This window comes from Macaca fascicularis, chromosome 16 (assembly GCF_037993035.2).
Source record: "Macaca fascicularis isolate 582-1 chromosome 16, T2T-MFA8v1.1".
Taxonomy (NCBI): domain Eukaryota; kingdom Metazoa; phylum Chordata; class Mammalia; order Primates; family Cercopithecidae; genus Macaca; species Macaca fascicularis.
In genome coordinates this window covers 42,786,443-42,804,203 of record NC_088390.1, presented here as the reverse complement: position 1 = coordinate 42,804,203, position 17,761 = coordinate 42,786,443, and positions in this window count along the sequence as shown.

Here is a 17,761-nt window from a genome sequence, read left to right as displayed (position 1 = left end):
TTTTGCATATGGCTGTCCAGTTGTTTTTCACCATTGGTTGAAAAGAGTCTCCTTTTCTCGCTGGGTTGCTTTGGGAACATCCTGTGGCTGCATAAGTGGGATCTCTTTCAGAAATCTTCCTTCTGCTCCAAAAATCTGTTTGTCTAGCTCAGTTAGAGTATTCTGATTATTTTGTAACTTTATATTGTCTTGAAGTCAGAATTGCAAGTCCTTAAACCTTTTTCTTCTTTTTCGAAGTTCTGCATATTCTACGTCCTTCACATTTCCATATCAATTTTAATAATCTCTTTTCTCTCTTCTCCAAAAAAGGCTGATGGGATCATGATTGTAATTGTCTTGAATCTGCTGATCAGTTTAAGGAGAACTGACATCTTGACAACCATTGAGTCTTAATCATTAGTATAGTATATCTCTCCATTTATTAGGTCTTTTTTGTTTTGCCTGAGCAGTTGTTTGTTGCTTTTAGCCTTTGGTCTGTTTTTAAAATTACTTATTTTTTTTCCTTTTGTTGAGACGGAGTCTCACTCTGTTGCCTAAATGGAGTGCAGTGGCACAGTCTTGGCTCACTACATCTCCTGGGTTCAAATAATTCTCCTGCCTCAGCCTCCCAAGCAGCTGGGATTACAGGCATGTACCGCTAAGCCCAGCTAATCTTTATAATTTCAGTAGAGATGGGATTTCACCGTGTTGGCCAGGCTGGTCAACTCCTGACCTCAAATGATCTGCCTGCTTCAGCCTCCCAAAGTGCTGGGATTACAGGCATGAGTCACCACGCCTGGCCTAAAATTATTATTATTTTTAAGTATTTGGTCCTTTTTTGATGCTATTTGTATTTTAAAATATTAAATACATTTTTCAGCAATTATAAAGTATTATAACATTTTCTAATTTTTGGTTGGAAATTGAATTTTTGTATATTAACCTGTTTCTTACAACCTTACTTAAGTCCTATTAATTCTACTAGTTTTTTAGGTAGATTTCTTAGATTTTCTAATAGATGATTGTCATAAAACAGTTTTCTCTCTTTTTTCCCGTTGTAATTCCTTTTCTTCTCTTCCCTTAGAGAATGGACTTAATCTTGTTTTCATTCTTCAAGGATAGCATTCAGTGTTACACCATTAATTATAAGTCAGCTGTAGGGGTTTTATTGATGAACTTTATCAGATTGTTTTCAAATATAGGTTTTATTACTATTTAGATATGACAAGGCCAACAGAAGCCACTGTGACTCCCATTGAAAAGATAGTTATAGTCACAGACCCCAAGAGGAATAGTCATGCCATGCCATGGAGAATACACAGTTGAGTAAGGTCTAGCCCTCGCTTCCTGAGGGTTTATGTCATGAATGCATATTGAGTTTTCTCAAAAGCTTTTTCTGTATCTATTGAGATAATGCTATATATTTAAAGATATTAATGTAAATTTCATTGTTTTATTTTCAAATGTTATATACTAAATGCCATTTGGTGTCATGGTGTATTATTATTATTATTATTATTATTGGAGATGGGTACAGTGGTGCAATCTCTGCTCACTATAACCTCCACCTCTTGGGTTCAAGTGATTCTCCTGCCTCAGCCTCCCAAGTAGCTGGCATTACAGGCACATGCCACCATGCTCAGTTAGTTTTCTTTTTTGGAGACAGGGTTTCACCATGTTGGCCAGGCAGGTCTCCTGACCTCAAATGATCCTCCCTCCTTGGCCTTTGAAAGTGCTGGGATTACTTTTGTAATCCGTGTGGGCCTCCGCAACTGGCCTATTCTTCTTTTTTTTTTTTTTTTTTTTTTTGAGACTGAGTCTGGCTCTGTCGCCCAGGCTGGAGTGCGGTGGCCGGATCTCAGCTCACTGCAAGCTCTACCTCCCGGGATCACGCCATTCTCCTGCCTCAGCCTCCCGAGTAGCTGGGACCACAGGCGTCCACCACTTCGCCCGGCTAGTTTTTTGTATTTTTTAGTAGAGACGGAGTTTCACCGTGTTAGCCAGGATGGTCTCGATCTCCTGACCTTGTGATCCGCCCGTCTCGGCCTCCCAAAGTGCTGGGATTACAGGCTTGAGCCACCGCGCCCGGCCTATTCTTCTTATATATTGTTGGATTTAAATTGCTAATAGTAAATACGTCCAGTGAATTTTTTGTATTTTTAGTAGAGATGGGGTTTTACCATGTTGCCTAGGCTGTTCTTGAACTCCTAACCTCAAGTGATCCACCCGCCTCAGCCTCCCAAAGTGCTGGGATTACAAGTGAGAGCCACTGCAGCGGCCAGACTTTTATAAAAATTTTATGGTTATAAATGGTTATATAAAATATCTTTGTACATATATTTTCGTGTCTTGAAGATAAAGTATATAAATGTTAAAAGACACAAAGGTAATTTATAAATGCTGTATCTTATATTATTTGCTTTGGCTCTCTAGAAGTTTTTCTCAATTCTTATTGCTTAATTGCTGTCCAAAAGAATAGGATTATGGTGTCATCGAAATTATATAAAAATGAATATTGAGTTTTGTTTTGTTTTGTTTTTTTGACAGAGTCTCTCTTTGTCACCCAGGCTGGAGTGCAGTGGTGTGAGATCTTGCCTCACTGCAGCCTCCACCTCCCAGGTTGAAGTGATTCTCGTGGCTCAGCCTCCTGAGTAGCTGGGATTACAGGTGCCTGCCACCACGCCTGGCTAAATTTTTTTTTTTTTTTTTTGAGATGGAGTCTTGCACTGTCACCAGGCTGGAGTGCAGTGGTGTAATCTCAGCTCACTACAACCTCCGCCTCCTAGGTTCAAGTGATTCTCCTGCCTCAGCCTCCTAGTAGCTGGGACTACAGGCATGCACCACCATACCCAGCTAATTTTTGTATTTTTTATAGAGATGGGGTTTCACCACGTTGGCCAGGATGGTCTCGATCTCTTGACCTTGTGATCTACCTGCCTTGGCCTCCCAAACTGCTGGGATTATAGGTATGAGCCACTGTGCCCAGCCTAGGTTTTGTATTTTTAGTAGTGATGGGGTTTCACCACGTTCGCCAGGCTTGTTTTGAACTTCTGACCTTACGTCGCCCGCCTGCCTTGGCCTCCCAGAATGCTGGAATTACAGGCATGAGCCATCGAATCTGGCCTATTTTTGAAAATTAAAATTTTTCTTTCTTTTTTTTTCTTTTTTATGGCAGCGATGGGATGTTTGTAGTTTTGTTCCTTTTATCCCTTCATCATGTAGTTTTTGAGTTACTGTGCCTGGAGACTGTGCCTGATGTTAGGGGTAGCTACAGCCATAAAATGGAGCTTATAATCTAGCAGAGGAGTTAACTTAATTGCATAAATAGTTAATTGTAATTGTAATATATCCCAAGAAGGAAGCATAGTTAAATCATCATATGGCACCTGACCTCATCTAGAGATTCAGAGACATTGTCTTTCATGAAGTGACTTTAAGCAAGGACCAGAGGGATGCACAGAAGTTATCCAGCTGCAAAAGAGGGTACACTGAATAATAATATTCCGTTTAGAGTAAAAACAACCCGTTAAAAGCCTTTGAAGTGGGAATGAGCTCTGTAGAATTTATAGAATTGAAAGAAGAAAAAGCCAGTGTTGCCCATAAAGTGAAATGTTGGAAGGAGGGAAGGTTGTGGAGGTAACATAGGGTTATATGATATAGGGAAACTATTGAAGTGGTTTTCTTGTTTTGTTTTCTTTTTGTTTTTGTTTTTGAGACAGTGTCTCACTCTGTTGCCAGGCTGGAGTGCAGTGGTGCAATCTCGGCTCAGTGCAACGTCCTCCACCTGGGTTCACGCCATCCTCCTGCCACAGCCTCCCGAATAGCTGGGACTACAGGTGCACACCACCACACCCAGATGATTTTTGTATTTTTAGTAGAGATGGGTTTTCACCATGTTGGCCACGATGATCTCGATCTCTTGACCTCGTGATCCGCCCGCCTCAGCCTCCAAAAATGCTGGGACTACAGGTTTGAGCCACAGTGCCCGGCCTATTGAAGTGTTTTTAAGTGGGCAGTGGTGCATTTGGATTTCCATTTCTGAAGTTCATTTTCTTGTGAAAATTTCATTCTGCAGATTGGTGATAGTTGGTTAAGAGTGAATATTAAGAGACTACAGTCATTTTCCATTATCTGTGGTTTTTCTTTCCTTGATTTTAGTTCCCCATGATCAACACCTCTGAAAATAGGTGAGTAGAGTACAGTGAGGTAGAATCATGTGTTGTGTCATGCAGGAAGGAGGTATTTTCTTAGAAATACCTCATTAGGTGATTCTGTCATTGCACAATCATCTTAGAATGTTCTTAAACAAAGCTATATTGTATAGCCTACTACACACCTAGGCTACAAGGTATAGCCTATTTCTCCTAGGCTGCAAACTTGTATGCTTCATTACTGAATCCTGCAAGCAACTTAACATAATGGTAAGTATTTGTGTTTTTAAACATAGAAAAGGGACAGCTAAAATAATGGTATGAAAGAAAAAAAAACGCACTTGTATAGGACTTTACCATGAATGAAGCTTGCAGGACTAGAAGTTGCTCTAGGTGAGTGAGTTAGTAAGTGGTGAGTGAATGTGAAAGCCTGGGACATTATTGTACATTACTGATAGGGTTTGGCTGTGTATCCCCACCCAAATCTCATCTCAAATTGTGATCCCAATGTGTTGAAGGAGGGAGGTGACTGGATAATGGGGGCAGTTTCCCCCATCCTGTTCTCGTGACAGTGAATGAATTCTCTTGAGATCTGATGGTTTTGAAAGTGGCAGTGTTTTCCTATGTACAGATTCTCTTTCTCTTGCTTGCTGCCATGTAAGACGTGCTTGCTTCCCCTCCCACCGTGATTGAAAGTTTCCTGAGGCCTTCTCAGCCATGTGGAACTGTGAGTCAATTAAACCTCTTATCTTTATAAATTGCCCAGTCTTGGGTAGTTCTTTATAGCAGTGAGAGAACGGACTGCTACAACTACCATAGACTTTATAAACATTGTGCACTTAATGTACACTACATTTAGTTTAAGAATTGCTCTGTCATGTTACTATGGCTATTACATCACTATGTCACTAGGCAATAGGAATTGTTCAGTTCCATTTAATCTCATGGGACCACCACTGTGTGTATGGTTGTTGTTATGCAGACTGTATTTTGAGAGAGACCACATTCACGTAACTTTTTCATAGTAAATTGTTATAATTTTTTTTTTTAATTTTTAAATTTTTTTGAGGTGGAGTCTCTCTTTGTCACCCAGACTGGAGTACAGTGGCACGATCTCAGCTCACTGCAACCTCCCGGGTTCAATTGATTTTTTGTGCCTTAGCCTCCTGCTTAGGTGGGACTGCAGGTGTGCACCACCACACTCAGCTAATTTTTTTGTCTTTTTAGTAGAAATGGGGTTTCACCATGTTGGCCAGGCTGGTCTCGATCTCCTGACCTGAGGTGATCTGCCCCCCTTGGCCTCCCAAAGTCCTGGGATTATAGGCGTGAGCCACTACAGCCGGCCTGTTCTATTTTATTATTGTTGTTAATCTGTTACTGTGCCTAATTTCTAAATTAAACTTTTTTATAGGTATGTATGTATAGCAAAAAACAGAATCAAGTGCTCAGTACCATTTGTCATTTCAGATATCCACTGGGGTTCTTAGAACGTTTCTCCCATGGATAACTGGGCAACTGCTGCATTTAGGAGGTGACTGAAGTGGTCCTGATGAAAGGCGATGCTGGCTTTAAGTAGGGTAATAGTGGAGATATGGAGGGAGATAGGCAGATCTCACCAGTATTGAGGAAGAGGAAGGGCACAATATAGTTATGGATTAAAAGTGAGGTTAGGGCCGGGCGTGGTGGCTCACACCTGTAATCCCAGCACTTTGGGAGGCCAAGGCGGGCAGATCACAAGATCAGGAGATCGAGACCATCCTGGCTAACACGGTGAAACCCCGTCTCTACTAAAAATGCAAAAAATTAGCTGGGCATGGTGGCAGGTGCCTGTAGTCCCAGCTACTCGGGAGGCTGAGGCAGGAGAATGGTGTGAACCCAGGAGTCGGAGCTTGCAGTAAGCCAAGATTTAAGCCAAGATCGTGCCACTGTACTCCAGCCTGGGCGATAGAGCAAGACTCCATCTCAAAAAAAAAAAAAAAAGGTTAGGGAGTAAGGTTTGAAGTGGTCAAAGATTATGTATACTAGGTGTGTTGCATGAGCCATGTGTCATTGAAAATATCATTACCAATATATGGAAAGAGCAGGAAGAGCTGGTTTTGTCGTAAATTGTGGAGCATTTCAAGTGTCTATGTAGGCTGCGTGCAGTGGCTCACGCTTGTAATCCTAGCACTTTAGGAGGCTGAGGTCAGTGGATCACTTGAGGCCAGGAGTTTGAGACCAACCTGGGCAACATGACGAAACCCCATCTCTACTAAAAATAGAAAAAGTTAGATGGAAGTGGTGGCACACACCTGTAATCCCAGCTCCTTGGGAGGCTGAGGCAGGAGAATTGCTTGAACCCTGGAGGTGGAGGTTGCAGTGAGCCGAGATCGAGCCACTGCACTCCAGCCTGGGCAACAGAGCGAGACTCTGTCTCAAAATAAAATAAAATAAAGTGTTTAAGTAGCATATAGAGTTTTATACCTGAACCTGAGGACAGATACAAATGGATAAAATTTGGGATTCTCTGTTTTATTTTTATAATTTACTTAGTAATGGAAATTTGGACAACGAATAAGATTGCCTAGTATTTCACGTGAAATAAGATGACATCTTAGGCCAGAGACTTGAAGAACTTCACCATTTAAAGGTTTGATAGGGTGATCAGAAAGGTGCTGCCAAAGAGGTAATAGGAAAATCAGGAGAGTGAAATACTGAAAGGCAAGAAATATAGCGGTATTAGTCTGTTTTGTGTTGGTATAAAGGAATACCTGAAACTGGGTAGATTATTAATATAAAGAAAAGAGATTTATTTGGTTCACAGTTCTGTCGGCTGTACAAGCATAACACCAACACCGTTGGGCTGAGGAAACTTTTACTCATGGGGGAGTGGGAATGGGGACCAGGAGTGTCACGTGGTGAGAGAAGGGAGCAAGATGGCAGGCTCTTTTTACCAATCAGATCTCACGTGAACTAACACCAGCAAGAAACTCAGTCATTACCACAAGGAAAACACCAAGACATTCATGAGGGATCTGCCCCCATTACCCAAACACCTTTTGCTAGACTCCACCTTCAACATTGGGAGTATATTTTTACACGAGATTTGGAGGCACAAACATCCAAACTTTATCAATACGCTCTGTAATTTCTTTTTCTTTCTTTCTTTTTTTTTTTTTTTTGAGAAGTTTAGCTCTTGTTGCCCAGGCTGGAGTGCAGTGGCGCGATCTGGGCTCACTGCAACCTCTGCCTTCCAGTTTCAAGTGATTCTCCTGCCTCAGCCTCCCAAGAAGCTGGGACTAGAGGCACGTGCCACCACACCCAGCTAATTTTTTGTATTTTTAGTAGAGACGGGGTTTCACCATGTTGGCCAGGATGGTCTCGATCTCTTGACCTTGTGATCTGCTTGCCTCGACCTCTCAAAGTACTGGAATTCCAGGCATGAGCCACCGCACCTTGCCAATAGACTCTATTTCTTAAAAAAATTATTTTTTGTAGAGATGAGGTCTCACTTTGTTGCTTAGGCTGATCTTGAACTCCTGACCTTAAGTGGTCCTTCCATTGTGGCCTCCCAAAGTGCTGTGATTATATGTGTGAGGCACCGCACCCGACCTCAGTAGGCTTCTATGGCTTATGCCTTCTGTCCTTTTAAAACTATTTCAACTTAATTTTCTACTCTAATTGTTTGTTGTAGTTCATATATGTATGTAAGTGTATATATATATGTAGGGTGTGCAAATATAGTGTGTATATACATGTAGTATCTGTGTGTATGTGTGTATATATAGTGTGTGTGTATATATATACATTTTTTGTTTTTTTCAAGATAGGGTCCACTCTCTTATCCAGGCTGGAGTGCAGTGGTGCAATCATGGCTCACTGGAGCCTTGACCTTCTGGGCTCAATTGATCTGCCCGCCTCAGCCTGCTGAGCAGCTGGGACTACAGGTGCGCCACCACCACATCCAACTAATTTTTTTTTTTTTTTTGGTAGAGGTGGGATTTTACCATATTGCCCAGGCTGGCCTCGAACCCCTGGGCTCAAGCGATCTGCCTACCTCAGCCTCCCAAGTGTTGGGATTACAGGTGTGATCCGCTGTACCCGGCCTATATTACTATGTCGTATGCTGCAGAACCTCTTTTGGAAACAAACTGGGATATAAAAAATACTCAAGTGCGACTTTCAGGAACTTATTCTTCATAGTAAGACAATGCCATTGAAACTTACTGTGTTTCATAAGAAGCGGAAGTACTGGCTCTACATTTATTTTTGCTTTTCCATTCTGAGGATGGGAGGGAGAGGGATCTAAAATAAATTTTGAGTACCATTGCATTTGAACAATAATAGCTGATTAGCCTAATTCCTTTCAGAAGGGAAATCAGCATGCATGAGATCATTTCTTGCCATGTAAATTAAAATTCTAAATTCGTGAGTTTGGCTCTTTAAGAGAAACCAGACCTACTTGACTGCAGTCGTCCTAGATGGCCATAAGACAGGAAGTAAAGGGCCAGGCGCGGTGACTCACACCTGTAATCCCAGCACTCTGGGAGGCTGAGGCGGTCGGATCACAAGGTCAGGAGAAGGAGACCATCCTGGCTAACACGGTGAAACCCCGTCTCTATTAAAAATACAAAAGACTTAGCCGGGCGTGGTGGCGGGCACCTGTAGTCCCAGCTACTCGGGAGGCTGAGGCAGGAGAATGAACCCGGGAGGCGGAGCTTGCAGTGAGCCGAGATCGCCCCACTGTGCTCCAGCCTGGGCAACAGAGCGAGACTCCGTTACAAAAAAAAAAAAAAAAAAAAAAAAAAACAAAGAAAAGGACAGGAAGTAAACAGGTAACAGGCAGATGTTAAAAGCTTTGCTTCATTCTTGTGTCGAGAGGACCTTTTTGATTTTTTCTCCCTCTCCCCAGGTAAATAATCCCAGCATCCTTGTGTTTTCATTAATGTAAGATTTAAAAAATTGTGGCAGGAGTTTTTTGTTTTGTTTTGTTTCTTTTAGGTGGAGTTTCGTTCTTGTTGCCCAGACTGGAATGCAATGGCACGATTTTGGTTCACCGCAACCTCTGCCTTCCGGGTTCAAGCAATTCTCCTGCCTCAGCCTCCCCAGTAGCTGGGATTACAGGCATGCTCCGCCACTCCTGGCTAATTTTTTATTTTTAGTAGAGACGGGGTTTCTTCATGTTGGTCAGGCTGGTCTCAAACTCCCGACCTCAGGTAATCCACCCGCCTCGGCCTCCCAGAGCTCTGGGATTGCAGGCATGAGCCACTGAGCCTGGCCTGTGGCAGGAGTTTAAAAGTTAAAATGTACTTTATTTATTTGTTTATTTTATTTTTTTTGGGATGGAGTCTCACTCTGTTGCCCAATCTCAACTCACTGCAAGCTCCACCTCCCAGGTTGTTGCCCTTCTCCTGCCTCAGCCTCCCGAGTAGCTGGGACTACAGTCGCCCGCCACCATGCCCGGCTAATTTTTTTATTATTTTAGTAGAGATGGGGTTTCACCATGTTAGCCAGGATGGTCTCGATCTCCTGACCTCGTGATCCATCTGCCTCGGCCTCCCAAAGTGCTGGGATTACAGGCGTAAGCCACTGCGCCCTGCCTAAAATGTACTTTAAAAAAATAGCTTGTCCTCTGAAGAAGATCACATGTCGTCGGGAACAACTGTTTTTGAAGAAAGTTCTGAAATATTCTTGGGGGGCAGCTAGTACAAATGCTGCTCTCCCATTTTCAGGAGTTTTGAAGTTGTAGGGAAGATACTACGTTTTTGATCGTCTGAAATGTTTCTTCATTACCTGTTTCTTTTTCTTTCTTTTTCATAGAGATATGAACTGTGTCCCCATCAGGATGGAGCCTAAAAAAGAATAGATAATGGGGGTAAGTGCAGAGATTTCTTGAAAAAATTTTTATTGAAAACTGGGCCGGTGGAGTATCTTCAAATACCTGGCAGTTTATTTTATTTCATCAAATTAAACAGCGTTTTCTACTCATGTTTAACAGTAGTGGCTATAATTTATGAATCCTTATTGTATTGACTCACAATTTTTCTACTTTGTGTACAAACAAGCATTGGATATTTTATGCAGAATGATCTATTAAATACATACTTCTAATTAAAATTCTTATTTTTTTGTCTGGGCGAGGTAGCTCACACCTGTAATCCTAGCACTTTGGAAGGCTGAGGGAGGCGGATCACCTGAGGTCAGGAGTTCGAATCCAGCCTGGCCAACATAGTGAAACCTGGTTTCTACTAAAAATAGAAAAATTAGCCGGGTGTGATGGTGCGTGCCTGTAGTCCCAGCTACTTGGGAGGCTGAGGCAGGAGAGTCGCTTGAAGTCGGGGAGTGGAGGTTGCAGTGAGCCAAGATTGCACCATTGCCCATTAGCCTGCTGTCTCAAAAAAAAAAAAAAAAAAAAAGTCTATTTTTGAAAATGGATATAGCTTCTTGTGTTAGGAATTTTTTTTGAAAAATGAGCCACATTTTGTTGTTGTTGTTGTTAGACCTAAAATCTGTTGTTTTAGATTCTTTTTTCTCTTTTGTACATCTCTAGACAGATGATGTTCCTAGTGAATATTAATTTTATTTAACTCTGAGGATCTTTGTTGCTTGAATATAAGGAAATGTTGACTTTTAGGCGGGATGTGCTGCCCGACATCTGTAATCCCAGCTCTTTGAGAGGCCAAGGTAGGAGGCTCACTGGAGCATAGGAGTATGAGACCAGCCTGGGCAACATAGGGAGACCTTGGTCTCTGCAAAAATAAATATAAAAAATAAAATTAAAAAGACTTAGTTACACATGGTGGCATGCGCCTGTAGTTCCAGCTACTTGGGAAGCTGAGTCAGGAGGATGACTTGAGCCTGGGAGGTCGAGGCTGCAGTGAGCCATGGTCATACCACTGTACTTCAGTCCCTGGGACTGGTGAGAGTGACACTCTGTTTCAAGAAAACAAACAAAAAAAAGAACGAAAGAAAGAAAGAAATGCTGACTTCTGTATCACGTTTTGGTGTGCTTTCCTATGGACTCTTGTGTATTCCTCATTTTCTTCTCCACTTTTAGTTATCTTTGTCAGATAAATCATATTTTTGTACAACTCAGTACTATTCTGAAATGTGTACATGTGAATTTATTAGACCCTGGCATATGTGATGAGGCAGCTAAAAAAAGGAGAGGTTTAGCTATTATTACTATACTCTTCTCCAGTTTGGGTAGCCACCTCTAAAGTAGTTTTGCCATTGACTAGAGTAATGGTGTGAGTAGATAAAAGGGAAAAATACAATGATTTTGGCTAGCTATATATATTTTATGGTTTAATTTTCAGACTATGTTATAGAGTCAGATTGTACAAAATTTGAAAATATATTCAAAATCCTTCCTGTTACTCCTCTTCCTCATCTGCCCAGTTTATCAATAGCATTCCTGCTACCATGTAATTATTACTTTCTTGCATGTCTTTCTAGGTTTCTTTTGCATATTCAAATGTGAATAGACAAATGTTTACTCCCTCCATCTTTATACAAATGGGTTAATATTATATACTCTTCTGCATCTTAACTTATTTCACTGAACAATTTACCTTGTTTTGTTTTGTTTTGTTTTTGGAGATTTTTCTTTTCTTTTTTCTTGAATTTTCTTTTTTTATTTGAAGCTTCGCTCATTCGCCCAGGCTGGAATGCAGTAGTGCAGTCTCAGCTCACTGCAGCCACCACCTTCTGGGCTCAAGCGATTCTCCTGCCTCAGCCTCCCAAGTTGCTGGGATTACAGGTATGCGCCACCACGCCCAGCCAATTTTTATATTTGTAGTAGAGATGGGGTTTCATGATGTTGGCCAGGCTGGTGTTGAACTCCTGACCTCAAATGATCCTACTGCCTCGGCCTTCCAAAGTACTGAGATTACAGGCGTCAGCCTCCGCACCCGGCATGAACAATTTATCCTGTTATCAGTATAGAGCTTTCTTTTCCTTTTTAACCATGTTATCTAATTGATCAGTTGTTGATACACTTTCTGATCTTCTACTTTGATGACTAACTCTTGTATATGTTTCATTTGCTTGTATACAAGCATATCTATAGGATTATTAATTTCCATAGGTGGAAACATTGGGTCAAAGGAGTGTTGCAATTAATTTTGATAGATAGTGCCAAATTATTCTCCCTATAGTTTTACGAATATGTGTTCCCAGTTTTACCAATATATGAATAAAAAAGCTGTTCTTCATACCTTTGGTAATCTCACAACAGGTAAAAGTTTGTATATCCAACAGTAGTTTTGCATTTCTGTTAGTATTAGTGAAGGTGACATTTTTTAATAGTTTGAAGAGCAATTTGTTCTTTTCTGTGGTCTGCTTTTTGACCTGGTTGTTGATTTTTTTTTTTTTTTTTTGAGACAGGCTCTCCCTCTGTCACGTAGGCTGGAGTGTAGTGGCTTGATCTTGGCTCACTGCAGCCTCTGCCTCCCCCGTTCAAGGGACTCCCCTGTCTCACTCACCCGAATAGCTGGGATTATAGGCGCAGGCCACCATGCCCAGCTGATTTTTTTATTTTTAGTAGAGACGGGATCCACCCACCTCAGCCTCCCAAAGTGGTGGGACTACAGGTGTGAGCACCGTGCCCAGCCACAGTTGTTGATTTTTTTAGTGTGATTTATTGGAACGTTCATAAGGAGCCCCTCATATATTATTATGCTGTTTTCATATGAGTTGGACTAATTTTTGCCCATCTGGCTAGTCTTTATTTATATTGTGCTTTTGAAAAAAACTTTTTTTTTTTTTTTTTTTTTTTTTACTATGCATGGGTTTTTTACTTCATTTTGTTCAATTTATTAATCTTTCACGGTGTCTGTATTTTGAGTTATTAGTTAGAAAGGCCTTCACTATTCCAAACTTCTGTTTTGTTTTGTTTTTAAATGACAGGTTTTCATTCTGTTGTTCGGGCTGGAGTACAAGTAGCAGGATCCTAGCTCACTGTAGCTTTGTAGTCCCGGGCTCAAGTGATCTTCCTGCCTCAGCTTTGAGAGTGTTGGGATGACAGGAATGAGCCACTGCACCTGGTGTAAACCTTCCATCTTATTACATGTTTTGCATTTGTCTTTCCTATTCTGGTTTGTTTCACTCATTCCATTCTACCCTCTCTATTAGCTTAAAAAAAAGTTAATGTTACTATATACTTTTTTCCTCTTTCTGAATCCTCTGAAACTCTTAGGATACTGTAAATTCACTTGTCCATCTCCTGACATGTATTTTATTTTTGTCATGTACTTTCATTCTCTGTTTCTTTAAGAATTATAGTGGTTTTGTCAGGTGTTTGTTGAGGATTATGCTTGTCACTTAAAATGAAACAGTTTGTGTAAATTTGATGTCATTTTTCTTTGAATTCTATATAGAACTTCGTGAGAAACTGAAACTTTTCTGGGAAAATTTCTGATAAATTTGTTTTTTGGCAAAATTATAGGGACATTCTTTTTTCTCTCCTTTCTCTTTTCTGTCCTCCCTCCCTCCCTTCCTCTCTTTCTCTCTTTCTCCCTCCCTCCCTTCCTCTCTTTCTCTCTTTCTCTCTTTCTCTCTTTCTTTTTTTTTTTTTTTTTATAGCAGTGTATCACTTTGTTGCCCAGTGAGCTAGGATCAATAGGCAAGATGGCAGTGATGTGGTCATAGCTCACTGCAGCTTCAAACTCCCGGGTTCAAATGCTCCTCCTGCCTCAGCCTCCTGAACAGGTGGGACCACAGGCACACCATGCCTGGCTAATATTTTTTTCTTTTTCTATTTTTTGTAGAGACAAGTAGTCTCGCTTTGTTGCCGAGGCTGGTCTCGAACATCTAGGCTCAAGCTATCCTCCTGCCTCATCCTCCCAAAGTGTTGGGATTACAGGCGTGAGCCCTTGGGCCCAGCCTATTTTTATATACTTAAGTCAATTTTGGTGCGCTCTATTTTTCCAAGACTACTTTGTACAAGTTGCTGAAACTGTTGGACTAACATTGCCAATAGTATTTGTTTGTTTGTTTATTTATTTATTTATTTATTTTTGAGATGGAGTCTTGCTCTGTCACCCAAGCTGGAGTGCAGTGGCACGATCTCGGCTCACTGTAGACTCCACCTCACAGGTTCAAGTGATTTTCTGCCTCAGCCTCCCAAGTAGCTGGGATTACAGGCAGGCACCACCACGCCCAGCTAATTTTTTTATTTTTAGTAGAGAGAGGATCTTGCCATGTTGGCCAGTCTGGTCTTGAACTCCTGTCCTCAGGTGAACCACCCGCCTTGGCCTCCCAGAGTGCTGGGATTACAGGCGCACACCACTGCACACGGCCGCCAATAGTATTTTATTATTATTTTGTTAATTTTGCTGGCATTGGTGGTTGTTACCCCATTGTTATTCCTGATGTTGGTGAATTTTTTTTAACTTAATTTTTTTTTTTTTTTTTTTTTTTTTGGAGATGGAGCCTTGCTCTTGTTACCCAGGCTGGAGTGCAGTGGCAGGATGTCGGCTCACTGCAACCTCCGCCTCCCTGGTTCAAGTGATTCTCCTGCCTCAGCCTCCCGAGTAACTGGGAGTACAGGTGCACGCCACCACACATAGTTAATTTTTTGTATTTTTAGTAGAGACGGGGTTTCACCATGTTGGCCAAGCTGGTCATGAACTCTGGACCTCACGTGATCCACCTGCCTCGGCCTCCCAACGTGCTGGGATTACAGGCGTGAGCCACCACACCCGGCCAGATGTTGGTGATTTGTGTTCTGGATTTTTCTGTTTTAATTTTAATTTTTATTTTTTTGACCAGTCCAAATAGAATTGCTCAGTTTTGTTGACCTTTTTAAAGAAAGTTTTGGGCTTGTTAATTTTTTATGCCATCTCCCTGTTTTCTATTTTGTTAAACTTCTGCTCTTTATTATTTCCTTCCTACTACTTACTATGTGTTATATTTTCCTCTTCTAACTTATAAAGGTGGAAACTTAAGTCTTTTCTTTTAGATATTCTTTTCTAATGAAAATATATATGCTGGAAATTCCTCTCTGTTGCTTTTATTGAATCCCACAAGTTGTGTTTTTTTGTTTTTGTTTTTGCCACTGTTGTTGTTGTTTTGAGACAGGCTCTCAATTTGTCACCCAGGCCGGAGGGCAGTGGTGTGATCTCGGCTCACTGAAGCCCCAACCTCCTGGGTTCAAGCGATCCTCCTGTCTTAGCCCCTCAGGTAGCTGGGACTACGGGTGCATGCCACCTTATCTGGCTAATGTTTTGTATTTCTCGTAGAGTCAGGGTTGCACCATGTTGCCCAGGCTGGTCTCAAGCTCCTGAGCTCAAGCCATTAACAGGCGTCAGCCACCACTGCCCCAGCCTACATCTCAAGTTTTGATAAATTTCATATTTGTTGTCATTCCGTTCAAGACATTTTCCACTTTCCCTTGTGCCTTTCTCTTCACTATCTTGGTCTGTCTTGGACAGAAGTAGAAGTCTTCTGCTGTTTGTTCTTAACATTGATTTTCCCTCTTACTTCTCTTCTGTTTTTTTGTGATTATTTTTTAGTGCTGTATTTTAATCAGTTTAACAATGCAGCAGTTAGTATTGCATTTAAATTTAATTAATTACATTAAATTGCCTTAAATTGCCTTTTGGCCATATCTCTTCCTATATAGATAAGTATTTATATTTATATAGTGGTTGCTGTAGGGATTATAATTTTCTTATCAGTAAATTGAGTCTACTGAGTGTGTCCCTTTTTTGTTTTTTTTCTTTTTGAGACAGAGTCTTGCTGTGTTGCCCAGGCTGGACTGCAGTGGCAGTATCTTGGCTCACTGCAAGCTCCACCTCCCAGGTTCAAGCAGTCCTCCTGCCTCAGCCTCCTGCGTGGCTGGGACTACAGGCACACACCACTGCACTCAGCTAATTTTTGTATTTTTAGTGGAGACATGGTTTCGCTGTATTGGCCAGGCTGCTCTGAAACTCCTGACCTCAAGTGATCTGCCCGCCTTGGCTATCCAAAGTGTTGGGATCACAGGCGTGAGCCGCCTCCCCCGGCCTGTGTGTACCACTGAACACGAAATGTAGAATGAAACCCTAGAGACTTCTTTCACCTGTTGCTTTTCCAGTCTTTGTTATAGTTTTATCAGAAAGCTACACACATTCACAAACCAACCAGTGTTTTAATCTTTAATGTAAATGGTCATTTGCGTTGTAAATGAGTGGGAAGGCATTAACGTTTTATATGTTCATTATATATTCAGTGTGCCTACGTGTTTATCGCTCTTCATGTTTTTCTTCAGTCCTGAGCTTCCTTCTGGAATCATTTTCCTATTACCCAAGGAAAATTGTTTGGTGTTCCCTTTAATGGAAATCTTTTAAAAAATGTTTTCTATCTTTAGTTATCTACTTTTTCGTTTGATAACTTGCCTTTTGTTTTTAAAATTTGCATTTCTTTCTCTTAGTTTTCTGTAGTTTTATTAATGTCCCTTGGTGTATATCTTTCTTTACTTTGATTTATAGTGGTTCTTCAGTCAGTGGCTTTGGGTTTTCTGTTCTGGAAAATTTTTAGGTATTATCAATATATAAAAGAATATTAATATTGATAGTGAATCTTGGTATACATTTAGTGAATAAAATTAATCTGTAGGAAACTCTTTATATTTTTAACACCTTTAGTTAGTTGGATTTTGGCCCCAATTATACATTTTGTGATGATGACTTTGTTTCTCATATTCTGCTGAATTCCTATCACCCATTTATTTATTTTCATTTTTATTTACTGGGAAACAGTAAAATTGAAGTAAGGCTGTTTTGTAACTCGCTTAAAAACCTTCAGAAAAATATATTTCAATACAACTTTGGGAATTCTTTAGATTTGGTCACTATTTGCTGTCACACAGGATCCTGGTGTTGGTACCATTTGATTGGGTGTTACATATTTGTATCCATGTTCCTTTGAAGGGTCAGTATGTCTGATGTCCCGAGTGTCTATTTCTCATTCTGTTTAATGGTAGATATTCATACACTGAAGCTTTAAGGCTTATTTTTCTTTTAGTTTCTAATTTTTAAATTATGATCTTTCCCTTGTTGAATGGGGCTATTTCTTTTTAAAATAAATACTACAAGGGTCCCCTGTCTTACAAAATGAGCAGCTTAGGCCTCTAATACTCTGGTCCTTGTATATGAATTACTTAAGAGTGTGTATCTGTATATCCTTTGATGCTGAATGCTTTGATTTATTTTAATGACTAGCCAAAATTTTGAGATTATAAAATTGAACATTTTTCTTCCTAGGTGTAATAAGCATATTGAAATGTTCATTTTCTAAATGAGAGATGATGTGTATAAAATTTTAAAAATGGACTTTGAAGAGTGTGCAAATAGAATTTTCTTATTGCTAATTATAGACATGATGTTATCCCATTTGGTAGTTGAGAAAAAATGTCTAACAATTTAATAAGATTGTATAATCTTTACATTTGCATGGAATTTGAACTTTTTTATAGTGATTTTTATCTAGTTTACACCAGTTAGATGTGGCACCACCAACTTTTAAACACCTCAAATAACTCTCATCTTCATACTTAATTATGCAATGGTACAAATGTTTTAAACAGAAATGTGAGATGCTCTTTAGTAATGCTTTGAAAAGTGCATGAGTCTAATACTGACATTTCCTTTAATGTTTTAATTTTTTTC